The sequence below is a fragment of the Eretmochelys imbricata genome, chromosome 10 (genome assembly GCF_965152235.1).
Source record: "Eretmochelys imbricata isolate rEreImb1 chromosome 10, rEreImb1.hap1, whole genome shotgun sequence".
NCBI lineage: Eukaryota > Metazoa > Chordata > Testudines > Cheloniidae > Eretmochelys > Eretmochelys imbricata.
The window spans coordinates 13,339,008-13,357,391 of NC_135581.1; the positions used below are offsets into that span (position 1 = coordinate 13,339,008).

The window sequence follows — 18,384 nt, forward strand, 5'->3', positions numbered from 1 at the left end:
AAACCTTACCCTTCAGCAGTTGTGTTCATGCCACATCCCAGAATAATTGCTGTCAGTATGGAGCTTAACAAGGAGCCAGTAAGAGTGGAAGTGATGTGCAGAAGGGCTGTGTGAAAATAGTAAACTAAAAGCAGCAGTCTTTAACTGAGATCTTCCCAAGAATGACAGCAAGGTGAGGCACAGAATAGTTAATCCTTGACATTACTGAAGCAATTGCTTCATTTGTTTGGCATCATTTGCCCTACGTGAAAATGCTTTCCATTTGCACCAGCATTCTAAAATGATGGCCGAAAATACAACAATTCTACATGAATCTCCAACATCTGAATTGAGTTTATTGATACACCACATTCCTAGTGGGGTTGGAAGAGGAACTCTGATTACCAGCCAACCCAACTTCGGATCTGGCAATCATGCGTGAACATGTCTGGGGCTTTTTACATTCATTTCCAAGAAGTGCCCTGCAGCTTCCCCTACATTCATGTTACACAAGTGCTCTACAGATGTACATACGGAAATAGTTAGAGACAGTACTGGTAGATGGGGGCTCAAAAATATGTAGCATTGTTCCTGGGTGTTGTAGGACCAGTGAAATTCATTGTGCTTTTTAGCCCTTCCAAAAATGCAGACAAACTCAATTTTTGGTTACATGATACATGGAGGTCTGGAAGCAATTTTTATAAAACGGCCTGCAGTAGTCATTCGCTCATGGACAGCCTTGGTTCCAAAAATGTGTTACAAGACTAACTCCTGCTTCTGCAGGCATGTAAAGAGGTGCAAAAACCTTTGTTGTCATAATGCACATGATGCAGACATCCTGATGGCACCCTGATGTGGGATACAGTGGACCTGCCAAATTTGCTGTTGTCACTTTGGAGTATATTTCCATGACCATGAGGGACATGTTTAGAGAGGAAGGGGTGCAGTGTGAGAGAGAAGGCTTGTATGCTATTCAACAGCTGCATACACTGCCATCCACAGCAACCACCAAGCAAGCATGTTGTTCCCTTCAGAAAGGAACAGTCAATATACTCCCAACACATCAAGCCACTATGACCTGTGCTGTCTTGCAGGATTTTTTGGCTTGCCATACCCCCAGCCTATGGAGCTATGTGCTGCTACCTACCACCTTGGCATTTTGCGCTAACTTTGTTAAATGTTTAAATAATAAAAAGGGATTTTTCAGAAATAGTTTTAAATGGCTGTAGAAAAGACCTTTTGGAAACAGGCCCTTGGGTGTGATGCTTTGATATGACAAGGTTACATGGGGTTTTTGTGATGACAAGAAATTCCTGTCTAGATAATGCATCTGCTACGTGTTTCCCTGACATGCCACTTGCTACGTGCTCCCCTGCTTGAGCACACACAGAGATCAACCCTTGAAAAGCAAACGCTCTAGCCTCCTAGTTGAAATCTAAATTTCCAGATCTTGCTGCACCCACTGCCCCAGTCTGGATTCCGAAACTATTTGGCAGCCGTTGCATGACTCCAAATTCCCAAGCAGCATGACACCCACTGTACAACTCCAGGTACCAGACAACATGACTGCTGTGCATATCCAGGTCCCCAGATTAACCCCACAGCCACTGTTCCAGCCCAACTTCCCCAAAAGCAACTTTCCAAACCTGTGCATGTGGTGGATTGGGCTAGATTGGGTATGGCAGGTTTCAGTGTCCATCTGACTTCAGACCATTGTCCAGTTCTGTTGTCTGTGATATCACACGACACAAATTTTTCAAAGGAAATATTTTAAAGGCTCAGTGGATCATCTGCTAACACGATAACTGCCTGGGGTAGCTAGTGTCTCCTTTGTGCAAGAGTGCCCAGTGATCATTTGCATTCTCCGCTGGGTACTCAACATACAGATACCATTTATATTTCTTAAGGCCTTTGAGCCTGGTTCTCCTCTTTCTTACACTGGCAGTAAAGGCAAATCAGACCGGTTGATATGTGCACATCAGGAGCATGCCTCTTCACCATCCATATTTGGGAGGGACAGTCTTAAGAACTGTGTCAAACCAAAGGTCCATCTAGCCCAGTGTCCTGTCTTCTGACAGTGGCCAGTGCCAGGTGCCCCAGAGGGAATGAACAGAACAGGTAATCATCAAGTGATCCATCCCCTGTCGCTCATTCCCAGCTTCTGGCAAACAGAGGCTAGGGACACCATTCCTGCCCATCCTGTCTAATATCCATTGATGGACCTATCCTCCATGAATTTATCTAGTTCTTTTTTTGAACCCTGTTAGGGTCTTGGCCTTCACAACATCCTCTGACCAGGAGTTCCACAGGTTGACTGTGCGTTGTGTGAGGAAACACTTCCTTTTATTTGTTTTAAACTTGCTGCCTATTAATTTCATTTGGTGACCCCTAGTTCTTGTGTTATGAGAAGTAGTAAACAACACTTCCTTATCTACTTTCTCTACACCAGTCATGATTTTATAGACCTGTTTATAGGCATGTTTTTATTAACAAAATATAAACCATTTTCCATTCTGTACCTGAAATAAACTCTCCTAGTCCAATGCATGTGAAGGGGATTTAAAGGCGTGTCCCTATTTAGCTCCCTAGCCATTCCTATTTATATCGTGCAGATTGCAGCAGGTATGGCATAATGTGTGCACAAGCCTGAATCATTAAAGAAATATGTGTACATTGTAGATGGGCCTCAACATGTGTTTTTCAATCAGCGGTTAGGATATCAGCATTCTCCATACTGAGGGCCTCATTCTGCTCTCATTTACATGAGCGTAAATCAGGAATAGCTCCACTAATGTCACACTAAAGTAAAGCAAATGTGAGGGAGAACAGAATCTGTAAAGTTTTTTGCCTTTCTCTGCAGCATGGGGCCTGGGTCACTTACCAGTTTAAACTAGTGTAAATAGTGGATTTGCTGTAACTTGAAGTCTTTAAACCATGATTTGAGGAGTTCAGTAACTCAGCCAGAGGTGACGGGTCTATTTCAGGATTGGGAGAGGTTCTGTGGCCTGCAATGTGCAGGAGGTCAGACTAGATGATCATGATGGTCCCTTCTGGCCTTAAAGTCTGTGAGTCTATGAGACACCTACTAGTGACTTCCTCATTAGCTTTCTTTGTTATGAGTGCCTTCTCTGTAACTACACACAGAGCATTAGGAACACAGACTCAGCCAGACCAGTGGTCAATCTAGCCCAGTAACCTGTGACTGACAGTGGCCAGTATCAGGTGTTTCAGAGGAAGGTACAAGAAACTACACCAGACAATTATGGGTTAATCTGCCCAGAGGAAATTTTTCTGCCTCATCACCATTAGCTGGAGATTGGCTTATGACCTAAAGCAGGGGTGGGCAAACTACGGCCCACGGGCTGGATCCAGCCCTTCAGGGCTTTGGATCCGGTCCGCAGGATTGCCCCCCATGGTGCCGCAGGCCCCACACCGCTCTCAGAGGCGGCCGGCACAACGTCCCTGGGGCCCCGGGGGTGGAGGGGCAAGAGGGCTCAGTACGTTGCCCTCGCCTCCAGGCACCGCCTCCCACCCCCCCCACACACACACACAGCTCCCATTGGCCGGGAACAGGGAACCGCGGCCAATGGGAGCTTCGGGGGAGGTACCTGGAGGCATGGCAAGGGCAGCGCTCAGAGCCCTGTGCCCCCCGCCCCAGGGGCCATGCAGGGACGTGGTGCTGGACGCTTCCCAGAGCTGCACGGCGTGCCGCTGCCACCCCGGAGCCGTTTTAGGTAAGCGGCACCAGGCCGGAGCCCAAACCCCTCCAGCACCTTGCCCCCAACTCCCTGCCCTGAGCCCCCTGCCTGCACCTGACCCCCCAACTCCCTGCCCTGAGCCCCCTGTTGCACCCTGCATCCCTCCTGCACCCCAACTCCCTGCCCTGAGCCCCCTGTCGCACCCTGCACCCCTCCTGCACCCCAAACCCCTGTCCTGAGCTCTCTCCCACAGTCCGCACTCCACCTGCACCCCAACCCCCTACCCTGACCCCCTTCATACACCCCATCCTCTGCCCCAATCCCTTGCCCTGAGCCACACACCACACCCCGCCCCTGCACCCCAACTCCCTGCCCTGCATACAATTTCCCCACCCAGATGTGGCCATCGGCCCAAGAAGTTTGCCCACCCCGACCTAAAGCTTGAAGGTTTCCATCCTTTCCCAAATTCTTGGGGTTTTTAAATCTTCCTTATTATAACTCTGGATGGTCTGGAGTCCAATTTGTTTTAATCCTTGGCTTCAATGATATCCCATGGCAATGACTTCCACAGTCTACATGTGCATCGTGTAAAAAGTATTTCCTTTTATTATTTTTTAATTTGCTGCATTTCAATTTCAATGAATGTCCACTTATGCTTCTACAGTAAGAAATGCTGAACAGAAGTGTCTGATTTAGCTTCTCTGCACCATTCATTATCTATCTTTCTCATGCCCCTCCTCTTATTCATCTGCCCTCTCATGCAAACAGTGGCACCCTTTCCAACCTCTCTTTCTGTGAGAGGTTTTTCACGTCTATAATCAGCCCTATTGCCCCATCCCGGACTCCCCACCACCCTCCAATTCCGCTGCCTCCATTTGAAGATATGGTGACCAAAGTTGAACATATGTGTCAGCCAGTCGCCATCTCCCCATGACTAATGCAGTCAAAAGTTTTGTGTAGAGCCAAAAACCCACTTGTAATCAGGGAGCGCTTTGGGTTATGGCGATGTTAGGTTATGGCGGGTGTTCCCTGGCAAAGATGCACGGGGGTTGAGAAATAGCTGGCATGATGGTGCTACTGCTGCTGACCCCAGGGGGTTCCCTGCGAATCATTGCTGCAGGCAACTCAGTAGAGAGCTGGCTGGGAACGCAGTCGTTTCCCAGCATCTCCTGCCCTATGAGTGGGACCCCACCTCCACCATGCCCCTCTTCCCTTTCAGAACAGCCCTGGGTGGATTGAGGTGAAGTCACCCACACAGATCCACCTCTGAAGACCCTGCTGAAGGTCTGGCAGTGAACAGCACCCTGGCACCACCAGAGGACCCATGAAGAGCCTTGGCCTGAACAGAACAGGAGGGGTCAGGTCACCAGTTCCCTTGAAGACATCAAAAGGTAAGGTGAAGCAGGGGTTCTGGGGAGGCAGTTATGGGGGAAGAGGAATTCATGGAGGTTTGTGACTCTAACCAAACCTAAAGGGGCTGGTCTATGCCGAGTTTGCACAGGCCTTCTAATACTGACCAGACATGCACTGAGAACTGCCAGCGCATGCAGATTTAGCCTCTGCTTCACCATGAGTTGAGCTATAGACACTGTTAATCTTTCTAATCCTTGTTACTCAGCGGGTGGGTGAGACCAGGTGTGGCATTGCTAATGCGGTTGCCAAGTTCCCAGGACCATAACATGATTAAACTATCTGAATTGACTTTGCATATTCCCGTGATGGGGAGACATTTAAAGGTGATAATTAATGAGTAAGAAAGATCTGCTATAATTGCCTTTTCAATTGCAATTTTCTGAGTTCAGATTAAATTCTTTCCTTTGAGCTAAGTATGGTATTTTTGAAAGGGTGTCTACATTTCTAAATATGCTTGTAGTAGTATAGATTGCACAGAGGTCGTGATGGGCGGGCGGGGGATAGAATATGGGCCTTTATTAACGTTGGTTTTGCAGCATACCTGAGTCCATACTTGAGGGGCCATTGCGCCTTTTGCATACATCAGAATTTGGCCCCAAATCTTGCTGTGTTATCCTGATCCTGAGAGGTGCTGAGGACCTGTAGCTTCCATTGGAGTCAATGGCAGTTGCATTTGCTTGGTACCAAACAAACTCAAGCCCATTGTTTGGTAAACTGGAGACCAGACAATATAACGTTGCTCTTCCTGGAGACTTCGCTGCTTAGTTTTGAAACATCAAGCTCCTTGGAGCATGGAATATGTGTCTTGTTTAATAGTGAGCAAAGAAGGCAGAATTTTCAAAAGCCTGGAAGTCCCATTCCCGGAAGCGACTTGGGAACCTAAGTGTGTCAGTCACTTTTGAAAACGGGATGTAGTCACTTCATTCTTTTTGAACATTGTACCCACACTTAGCAGATCATCATAATAAGCCCATGTGGCACCAATAGAGCTGGGACTAACAGAAAAATAGAAAGGGAAGATTGTGCTTGCACAAAGGAAGCCAAGCTGAGGCTTAGCGGAAAGTTTGAATCAAAATGTCTCAAGAAGGTTTTTAAACCCATCAAGTATTTCTAGTTGCATGTTGGCTGTGCTCCAGCTGATGCATGAGTGATGGGTTATAATCCAGGTGACACTTGTGTTGTGTGCTGTGAAATACCAGAGGAAGATTCTGACGAGACCATCAATCCACACTGGCTTCCTCTGCAGAGAACACTTACAACAGTTTCTTTCCTTAGATTAAAAACGCCATTGATTACTGCCAGTTTATAGGCACCATTCTGGCAATGGATCCCTTTGTTCCAAGTCATACCCAGTTTTGATACCCAGTTTTGCTTTGCTGACGTCAGTAGAGTTCTTGAAAAGAATGATATGAAGGAGAGGGAAACATCTGACCTTAGTGGGAGTAACCGATAGCATGAAAGGAATGGAATGAGGCCACTGATGACAGGTACACTTGAGATGTATGGAATCTTTGTGTGCTTTGGTTGAATGCAGTGTTGCCAACTGTATACATTCAAAAAAACATGAATCAGGCCCCCCAAAATCATTAGATTGGCTTGAAAATCACGAGATTAAAAAGAAAAACAATAAATCTTTGCTTTGTTTTATTTGCCTTCTGGTTTCCATGCCTTTAGGGTGTACTAGGTCTGCATTTTCAGGCTTGTCTCTACAATCCTGGGGTATAAAAACTTACTTTTTTTTTTAATGGAAGCTAAGATTCTCAAGTAATCGCAGGAATCCAGAAACTGGAAATTTAAAAAAAACAACCAAATATGGAGTGAGTTGGGAGCGCCATTTACAATTGGATGTAAAGTGCTTTAAAACAAAAAAGAGAGATCTTGGCCCAACCATGGCTGATGGTTTCAATGCTTGTGGGTAATCGGCACATCGTTCTATTTTAGGACATAAAATATCTTCCCAGCCTGTGGCAGGTTCTATCTACAGAAAGGTGCTTTCAGTTATTTCAGTTAATCCATAGAATTCCCCATTCTTTCAGATGGGGTGCTGGGAAATTATAGGCATTTGATGGAGCAACTGGCTTTCATTTAGCAGAGACTGGAAGTGCTGCTTTGTCTGCGTTGCGTATTTGTTTGTCTCTTATGGGCTCCCTGTGTTTCCTACAGACCCTCCTGCCTTCACCTCTCTTTTCACACTGCCGACTCTGTGCTGGGCACAGCTTTCCAATCAGCATTTACTCATGTTCTCCTTCTCCTAAAGGCCGCAGGGCCAGATCCTCAGCTCCATCTTCCTTGAGCTACCAAGTGAGCAGGGGAAGCATGCAGGCTGCACCTGTTATTAGAATGGTGTAGCTTGCTCCCAGCCAACTTGTGGGCTAGCCAAAAGCTGTGGGGGGACGGGAAGGTTGGGCCATGGCCTCAGTGGCACATAGAAATACAGGCACCATGAGTGACCTTGGCCTTGCACCAGGTTGACAAGAGGGAAAGACTGGTTGAACCCAACCACCACACCTGCATTCCGCGACGCAGGAACAATCTGGCCCTAAGTCTTTTCCACCTCTACTATGATTCTGAGTCAACCGTTGCAAGGTAGCGCCACCTGTTGGAGTAACACAGCAGTTCTGGCACTTAGAGAATGAACCGTCATACCACAGGTCACCCCTTTCTCTCCATTAATTATCTTTTGTTTTTTGCATCGTTGCAATCAAAGATCCAAATTCAGATATCAGCCACAGACAATATTTCATGCATTCAGTTACATTTCAGTTATTCACGGGGCACAGCACAAATCAGATGGAGCATTGGGTTTAAGGTAAAGCCAACATCAGCAGTGAGATCTAGATCAGCCTTCGCCACCCCTGGATGCGGCTGGAAAATAAATTTCCGGAGCAAACCCGCAAAGAAGAGAAAAAGTTCCATTTTGGCAAGTCCTTCTCCAACGCAAACCCTTCGCCCTGTAAAGTTAACCACATGGAGGTCAATGGAACGAAAGTCAGCAAGGCATGGCTTGGTCAGTGCTTTTGTCTGAGATCTTTTAAAATGTATATACAGTCTGTAACAGCAACCAGAGGAGCCAGCTGACAACCCCCGACCACCCCACCCCCAATCTATATATCAGAAGGGCTATTTAAAAGGAAATAGTTTCTGCCCATTCAGGAAGTTGTGAGAATCTGTGACCATTCCAGACTGTCTGGAGGTTAGCAGACAAAGGAATGCCAGTGTCTACTTATGTGCTTTGGATGACTCACACCTAAATTGCCCAAAGTACCATTTAATCTGGAGATCCTCAATTTGAGGTGCCCCATTTCAGACATGTTTGGCCTGGTTTTCAGACGTGCCAAGCATCCGCTGCTCCCGCTGTACAATCAGTGTAACTACAGACTGAGCACAGGAAGTTGCTGTTACCTATGGAGAATGGTATAAATGCCTCCTTCCTAGTAAAGCTCCCATCAGCATCAAGGAAGTGGGAAGGGTTGAACTGATCTGGTGTCTCCCAGTGCAATTTGTCCTTCAAAACTGAGGTCAGCAGAGGAATCACTTCTATTCCCTGGAAGGAATAAGGGAAACTGGAAGGTGCAGCAGCCAATGGTCTGTGGTGGTCACTCTCACAAATTCAACTCATTCTTCCATGCAAGAAAGCAAAGAGTAGATGGATTTCTGAGCAGGATTAACTATATCTCCTTACTCTGTGGAATATTTAATCTGGTAGATTCACATGCATAGAAATAAACATCAGAACAGGAAGCTATAAGCACTGTTTATGGATGTTTAGTACCCAGAATACATGTTTTTTGATACTGAGATTGGTTAATATTCCACTTCTCCCTCTTCACCTCATAACATAAAAATTGATTTATTTCCTAAGCGTTTTCATTCACCCTCCAAGCAAAGATCCAGCACAAGTTCTGTGCTTAGATAAGCAAATGTAAACCCAGAGTAACTTCACTGACAGCAGTCCAATTGCTCTGCATTTATGTGGCTCTAACTGAGTGTAGAATCTGGCCCATAGTTGCACTATCCGTTCTGGATGTAGCACAGATGGTAGAGGGAGGGATTAAATACCGAAAGACCAAACACCAGAACTTCTTAAATTTATTTTCTTATGAGTGTTTCACAAAACTTCATGAATATTTGCAGTTTCTGTTGTCAACTTCAAAACTTACCTTTGGTATCATATAACCCCTGAAACTAACATTGGTGGAAGTTGAACATGATACACTCATTGGGACAATATTGGAAAACCTTTGTATTTCATGTATCACTGCATCAGTGTAAGGCAGTTTTTTCCTGTCCTCCAGCATGGGCATTTGTCCTGGCTCAATGACCTGATCTATTTCTTCCTGAATCCTTCCTTGAAAAGGAAAAAGGAGAGGGATTGCAGTTTTCCAGGAATGCTGAGGATACTTTACCACAGGCTGTGAGCTCACTTTGTCTTGAAATCTCAACAGGATTAAGTTTAGCCAGGATTTGGGTGGCACTCCTCAGTAGAAAAATCTGCATGCTGCAGAAATTAGCGCGGGTTGGTCTGTAGGTCCCTGAGAGCTATTATTGGGCCAATGCAGAGTTAGGGGGTATTGTGGTAAATTCCATGCCTGATTCTATTCTCACACCAGTGTCACTCCATAGTCTTCAGTGGCAGTGAGAGCAGAATCCAGCCCACCTTCTCTCAGATAAGATGGGAAACCTATGAGTTTGTTATGCTGGTGTAACCTAATAGCTTGTAAGAGAGTTTTGATGGGTGGAGGCTTATAGAGGCTTATGAACAGAACTGGAATTCAGCTTTTCTTGTTTGCTTATGTATTTCAGTTAAGATTAGCTGAATGAAACCTCTTTGTAAAGCCAGATGTTTTCTAATTTAGCACTTAATGTTATTTACTCAAGTCTCAACTGTGGGAACCCTGCTGTCTCCCTTCTGTAACTGGAGACTTGATTAGGTATTTAACAGAATTTTATAAGAGATTAGTTCTTAGTCTTACTCTGAATCTCTGGGTATTTCATCATCATCAGAAGACCCCAACGGACAGTGGTAGATGTAGTCTCAGTGCCAGCAGCAAGGAGGTCCAGCGTTGAGAACAGAAGATTCTCATTGTGAAAGTGTGTGTGAGAATTTCTTGACTCCTTCGAGACATGCAAAAAATGAACATTAGTTCTACAGCAAATGATACAGATGACTTTAGCTTTTGTATTTTTTTCATCTTTGTTCCAGCTGTGTATGGGTATAGACATTAGGGTTTAGTTTACTGCTTTAGTTTATTTTCGTTATAGGGAATAAAAGGGATATCTTGTAGACCAAACACCATAGAATATATAAGAATTGGTCACGCTGCAAGTATGCAAGGAGTGCTGGTATCATCATATTAAACAATTAGTGGACCCTCAGTTATCTCAATAAAGGGTATCATAGAAACATCAAACTGTTAGCTATGATGATTAGGATTTGGCAACCCTTACATTCAGTAATAATTTACTCCCCCACTAGTCCCATTAATTTCAGTGGGACTACTCTGCTAATTAGGTCACTTCATTAGTGATTTCAATAAGCCTACTCGTGGTGTAAGGTACTATTCAATGTGAGTATGGCTAGCAGGATCTAGCCCTGGTCTAGAGTATTCTGATCATAACAAATCTGTGTCTTCACACCTCCAGTTCCCTGCCAGATGCACAGCATTAATAAATGAAGTGAAAGCTAACAGAACGGAAAGATGCAAGTTAAGCTGAGAATTAGCTTTAAAGTACCTGCTGTTGCTTCATCAAAAACGCATCAACAAAACCTGTTAAATTGTTTTCATTAAACTCCTGCCTGTGTTCCTTAAAGAACTTCTCCAGAAAAGCATTCAGCTCATCTACATTTCGTAACACGGTCTTTGGGGCTCCAAACAGAAATCCAAGAGAAATTATATAACTGGGAAAAACAAAAGGATTACTGTTCACCGGCATTGTGGTGAACCTGTGTAACATCTTTACATAAAATGGGTGGAGTCGGCATTCCACATCACACCAGCTTTTTCCTTAGTCTAGTGGGGTCTGGCAGTGACCAGAGTTTGAGAGCATGGAGAAGCATGAAGAAGCATGGAGGGAGAATCCCCAGGGTGTACTTAGCTAATTCATGTAATGTTTCTGATGCGCCACAAGTAATTCCTTCCTGACCCCCCCACATGTGAACTACGGATGCCCTGAAGCATCAAGATGGGAAGGTCACTGCATCCATGCTTTAGCTTGTACAGCCCAAACTGCTATGAGTGGTTATAAAGCTATTATGCCCTTGCTATTCCAGCCCTCCATGTTTGCTTCAATCCCTCTCTGACAACAGATTCCTCAGTTAGTTTATATGCCACATAGAGAAGCTTTTCCTTTTATTTGACTGCTTTTCAGTTTCACTGAGTATGCTGAGTTAGGTGAAATTCACCCATGGTGCAAAGGTCAGTGGTGAGGATGGGTCTTCATATTGGTCTGAAATAAGGCAGGATTCATGGCACTGTTGCTGGGGTTATGATGGGGAGAGGCATGGGACCCATCTAGATAAGGGGGAAATGGCTCTGATTTCCTACCAAGTAGCACAAAGAGGATAGTGACCCCGCCCTCCCCCCCATCGGCTGGGGGTAGCAGCCAGAAGGGCAGACCGCAGATTGTGGGGGTCAATTTTCTCTTCCCCCCAAAAAACCTTCAAATGCTGGGTCTTTATGTGGGTAGAGTGAATGTCACTTCTTGTGAGTGAGTTGGGGAAAGGCCCCTGGGGTCAGTTTTCACTTGGCCCTTCACGGGTTGGTCCATTTCAGTCAAGTTCCACATTAATCTGCTGTTTCCTTTTCAGGGCACATCCCCGCATCAGAAAGGAATTAAACCTTAAACACAGTCACTCTGCTGCTACCTGCCTTGTCTGCCATGGACACTGAGAGCCACAGACCTGGAAGGTGGGGATCTGAGCACGGAACCAGACCAAAGAGCACCCGCCTTGTTGCACTCGGAGACCACCAGCACCCTGCAAACCAGCTAACTGCCCAACCTACAGCCTAGCCCCATCCCACCCCAGGAGGCAGGGAGAACAAACAGCGGCAACTGAATGTCTCAACCAAAGCTGCTGGTGCAGCAGGACAGTTTGAGATGAGAAAATCTAGTATGTGGTGATTCTGCATTGGATTTGAAGTACCAAATTCTGTCTGGGCTGGTCTGGGGGAGGGCTCAGGGAAGAGGCAGCCAGAATGCACAGTCATGCAGGAGGCAGCCAGAGTACTTCTGTTAGTACCAGAGGTGGAAGCCCAAAGGGCCGCAGGTAGATGTGCATGCATGGTAGCATCAGGTAGCTGGGATGAGGAGTTAGGAATATGCTGTTTCTCCTTAAAGGACAACCAAGGGCTGCAGCTTGTGGCTCATCATGACCTGGGAGGCATTCTGTCTGCAACTGCTGTGTTCTAAGATTTCCTCTGGTCATCACTGCGTCGTTATGATGGTTGCTCCCCGTCCATACAACCGACCCTGTCCCCTCTTCATTTGTAGCTATTAAACCCAGCAGTTAGCCCTCAGTCTGTTCAGAGTGGGAATGTGTTAATAAACCCCCCAAATTAAAAATAATTACCTGCACCATAGGAGAGCCCAGCAATTTGGAATTTTCATTTAACAACTTCAGCGAAGTTAGAAATATAGGATCTTCATATTGAAACCTCTCACCAAACAATATAGAACATATGACATTGGATACAGCACTGTTCAGTATCACTTCGCATCAAAGGGCTTCCCTATGTTTAAAACAATTAAAACAACTTGGCTTTGGAATTGCACTTGTGCTGAAAACATCAATTTCAGTCTACCATACAGAAGCGCTCACTCTCAGGTAGAAATGGCTAGATTTTGTTTTCTCTAGAGCGGTTGACTAAGTTCTGGTACACGCTGGGGTAATGGTGTGTAAAACCACACATTCAAATGAGTGTGAACACAAAATCAGATCCTTGGTTATGGTTTCCTTTGAAAATGTTGTCCTTAACTCTTAGAGCTAAACAAGTTCACCATCCAGGATATGCACCAGGGCTACCTTTTTTGGATGCTTAAAACATCAATTCAGCAAAGTACTTAAGCATGTGCCTCACTTTAAGCACATGAGAAATCCCATTGACTTCACATGCTTAAAATTAGGCGATGTCTACACTACGCAGCTTTTAGCAACATGGGTGTGCCCTTACAGCCGTGCTGCTAAAAGCCGCACCGTGTAGCTGTTATTTATTGGCAGGAGAGGGCTGTCCTGCCGACAAAAAAATCCTACCCGCGACAAGCAGGAGCAGCTTTGTCGGCAGGAAACCGCTCCTGCCAACAAACCACTGTTCACACTGGCACTTTTCATTGGTAAAACTTTTGTCGTTTGGGGGTGTGTGTGTTTTTTTTTTTTTTTAACACCACTGAACAACAAAAGTTTTGCCGACCAAGTTCCAGTGTAGACAAAGCCTTAGGCTCATGCTAAAGTACCTTTCTGAACTGGGGCCTAACTGTCCGTTTCAGGATGAAATTCTTAACACTCACCCTGGTGAGATTCAAAATAGTTAATGATGAAATTTAGCTCTTCAAGAATTCGCACTTCAATGGTTTTCTTTCCAACTCCAAAATCCCGTAGGGTAGATAAGGTGAATCTTCGCATTGTTTTCCATAACTCCGTGACTGAAGGCTATGCCTAAAATACAGGTGAACACACTGGTACCGAGTTTGATTAATGAGTGCTTGTAAAGTACCTCGTATGAAAGCTGCTATGTACTTTCAAAGTATTCTATGTATGAAAATGTGTAGTAACAGGATTTTTCCTTTTCATAAGAATACACTAAATATGATCAAATTCAAAAACAAAACAAAAGCTTGTTTACCATGTCTGTGTTTTGTCTTCCTAAATATGGGTATTTCTGCCCTCTCTCCAAATTCTTCAGCATGATTTAAAAGGGCATCCTTAATGTTCTCATAACCAGCCAGCACCACTGCCTTTCTGGATCCAAAATGCACAGTGAATATGTTGCCATACTTCTCAGAGAGCTTCAACATGTAAGTAAATACGTTAATTCAGAAACAGTTCTGGATCCCAGATGTAGCTAACAGTGTACCATCATCTGTGTACACATTGTCTGAGCCACCGCTTTTGGCTCATAGAAATGTAGTAACCCCACAATCTTCTAAGCCTGATATGCCTCTCACACCCGGTGCGACAAGTTCTGTCTTCAGAATATACTCATGGAATGAGAATAGCTTTATATAGAGCTGATGTCAAAATCCAGCCCAGTAAGAGTCCAAAGGGCCCAATTCTATGCAGAACTGAGCACTCTTAACTCCCATTGACTTCACTAGGACTTTGCAATGACTTCAGTAGGAATGGGAGGCATTCAGGGACAGATTTTTAAATGTATTTAGGCGCCTACTAGGATTTTCAAAAGCACCCAGCTGTCTGACTCCCATTGAATTAACCGGAAGATTAACCATCGTACACAGTAGCATACACAGCATATGCTTGGCTACAGGCATAATCTGGCACTATATTGGTTGCAAGAAAATCTTTGCACTGTATGTAAAGAATTCTCCCAGTCACTGCAAAATGAACATGTTTTTCCTTCTAGCTTTTAAATAGTTGCTGTAGTGGAGGCCACAAAGCCCGAGGCGTTTCTTGTGCTCATTCTAAATGCCTCTAAGAATGTTTAGCTAATTGGATCAGTTAATGGGTAAAAATTCCAGTGCCTCTTCTCTACAAAAGAGATGTTGTCAGACTGTTACAGGGGACTGTGCCTTTGTGATAGCTGATCAGAGGTGAGTCAGATGCTGTCCCCTGTTCTGAGTGGTTTGTGTCTTGGATGGCAGAGCCACCAGAGCAACTGCTGTGTCATTGCCCTGCTGGCCCCTGCTTTGAGGGGCGTGGCTGGAATAGCTTTAGTATTATCTTGTGCTCCCCCCATCTGTCTGTAGCATACACTGTCTTGTCTCATAATGAGGCCGTAAGGCTCAGACTCTCAACGTTTTTTTAGTGCCTAACTCCCATTGATTTCAATGTTGCCAAGACATCCCATGACCTGGCAACATCCAGCTGATAGAACAGCCCCTGGGCCTGTTTGCAACTAGGCATAACTTAGAGCAAACCCAAGTTTGCTCTAATTTATGGCAGGTGCTGGTCCTACCCCAGGGCTTGGTGGCATAAAGGTGGTCTGAAGCCACCTTTGCAACCCTTTTTTTGAGCTGCATTGAGCACAGCTCAGTTATAGGCTGGGATTTGGGACAAGTTTTTAATTGACAAATAGATATTTATTAATATATTAGCAGCCAGCGCTAGTGTCTCTGCTTGCGTTGGAGGACATGTCATGTTTGTCTCAACTGACAAAGCCCACGGTCTTCACTAGGCCGCTCATGTCAGGCAAGAAGGACTTGGTGAGAGATGCCATTGTAGGACTACAGTGTTCTACAGTAACAATCCGAAATATTGCTGCGCTCACACAGTGACCAGTATAAAATGCTATAGCAGAGATGTGCTGCATGGGGTCCTGTTGACTTATAATAACTTACCTGTTATCAATGGACTTGTGCATAAAGCATTAAAATACAATCTACAACATTTGCAAGAAACAATTCAAAAAATAATTCTATCTTTGGCACTTGTCTCCCCAGTAGTTGCAAGGAGGATACTGTTTCAGTCGTATCAAGGATTATTTGTTGTCCGTCAGACACTGGAATCCAGCCTTGAGGCATATACTCCTGGATAATGTCACAGGAGCTCTAGGCTTTAACAGCAAGGTAAGAATGAATCATCTGTTACACTCCACAGCAGCTTTGACAATCTAATTGTTCACTCAGAATTTTATATCTAGTTTAAACATATTCTGAGTCATCTGTGCCAACATATTTCATCTTGTTTCATATGTGCCTAGGTGATGATTTGCAATGCATTATGTACATATTGTAAACTACATTTCAGATTACAAGAGGCTCCTGCTATTATGCAAGACAAATTGAATTTTGTTTTCATCACATGATGGTTTGACAGCTTGGGAGATTCTTTGCTGTCAACTGTACAGCACAGCTAGGGTGACCAGATGTCCTGATTTTATAGGGACAGTCCCGATCATAGAATCATAGAATACCAGGGTTGGAAGGGACCTCAAGAGGTCATCTAGTCCAACCCCCTGCTCAGAGCAGAACCAACCCCCAATTTTTGCCCCAGATCCCAAATGGCCCCCTCAAGGATTGAACTCACAACCCTGGGTTTAGCAGGCCAATGCTCAAACCACTGAGCTATCCCTCCCCCGTTATTTGGGGCTTTGTCTTATATAGGCACCTATTACCCCCCATCCCCTGTCCAGATTTTTCACACTTGCTGTCTGGTCACCCCTAAACACAGCACCACACCAGAAGTGGGTAATCATAGTAATTTCCCTGCTTTCCTTCAGTTAATTCTTTGCATGAGTATTTCTTGGCATCACATCTGACTTGCTGCTGCTGACTTCTGTCTGCAACATGAATATTTGATCTGGCAGCCTTGAAAATAGGAGGAAAACTGCTTGGCAAAATGAGTCAGCATGCCATGGGATTCAAAACAGCTTTGAAAGGGATTTGAATGGTTCACACCTCTTCCCATGAACACCACTGTTGTTTTATGAAATGAGGGATAGATCAAATTAAAATATATTTAAGCTGTTTTTTTCCTGTAAGAAAAAGGTGTCCATGGAACTGCCCAAACGGGGTGAAATTAAAATCATGCACAAGAATCTTAAATATAGGCCTGGTTGGGAATTAGTCAATGAGAAGGAGAGGAAGACACTCTCCCCCCATCCCTGGATACCTAATACAATAGGGTACTTACCTAGAATATGGAAGACTCTGGTTCAAGTCCCTGTTCTACCTAATTCAGAGCACTGGATGATTGGCTATTCCAGGGTGGTGTGTGTGTGTCTCTCTCAATTTTTTGCAAACAGAATTCTTTGTTTTCCTGCCAACCCAACTAAAATAACCCTGGCTCAGGGGAAGGGATGAATTTGCACTTGCCTTAGCAAAAAACATCAAACACTGGAAATAATGTACAAATGAGCAAGTCTGTCTATGTTTGGGGTGATATCTTTTTTAAAAAGGAGGTACAGCTCTGTCCATTTAATATATGATCCTTATCCTGCAATCAGATATACACAGATGTGCCTTACACCCACACAGTGTCTCATTGGATTAAATGGGTATTGTCACATGCTCCAGGGTCCACTCACATGGCTCTGACTGAAGCATATTTGTGTGTGTATGTAACTATAGATAAAAATTTTAAATGTGTTCATTTTTGTTTCCACACAATGTAGATACAACGACATCCTTATTCACTAGTTTTCCTTTCACTTCCCAATCATCAAATATTGCAAAGCTCCTCATATCTATTCAGTCATTTCTATCCTACCTCCATCAGCGACTGGAACGGCTTTTTCAGATCCACCACATTCAAGTTCCCGATGAGAGGAAGGGGAGGTAGCCCTGGAGACAAACTGCAAATTGACTTTTTGGAGCTGGTCAAAAAATAAATGAAAGCCACCGGTCCTCCTGCCAAACAGAGCAGCGAGCTAGTGCTCAGGTACTGTAGCAAAACTTTCACCATGGTCATACTTAGATCAAGGTACAGCACAGAGCGAGGTGAACAAATACATGAGCATCTCATCTTGGTGCTGCCTTTTATAGAGATGCCTGGACACACCCTCTGGGGATGCAGCTCTTTCATAGTGAGAGGGATTCAGACCTCTGTTTACTTACAGTGAGATCAGATTTTGTTGGGAAACTGTCAGCAAAAGCCCTGTTTCAAACATGGATTATCCTGGCTATTATTGAGCCAGAGCTCCTATTTCATCCTCAGCACTTGAGCAGGGGGTTATTTTCAGGTGAATATCCTCAGTAATGTGTTTGAGCACTCAGGAGAGTAAGGGCCGGATTCTGCTCCCATTGAAATATTGGGCCCATAATGGGAAAGGGAAGTCCCTTGTGCTGAATTTGCCCTTGGGTTACTCTGGCCCCTGGCTACCAGCCCTGAGCAGCATAAAATAAAGTGGAAGAGCATAAGAACAGCCATATTGGGTCAGACCAATGGTTCATTTATCCTGTCTTCTGACAGTGGCCAATGCCAGGAGGAAATGGACAGAACAGGACAATTATCGAGTGATCTGTCTCCTGTCATCCACTCCCAGCTTCTGACAGTTACAGGTTGAGGACTCCCATGGCATGGGGAGCATCTCTAACCATCCTGGCTAATAACCTATCCTCCATGAGCTTATCTAATTCTTTTCTGAACGCAGTATAATTTTGGCCTACACAACATCCCCTG

General features: G+C 44.7%; 1 pseudogene; it reads right to left on the reverse strand.

The window, feature by feature from the left end:
* Positions 1–7,853: 7,853 nt before the first annotated feature.
* Positions 7,854–17,667, reverse strand: LOC144271402 (cytochrome P450 2K4-like; annotated as a pseudogene).
* Between the last annotated feature and the right edge of the window lie 717 nt (positions 17,668–18,384).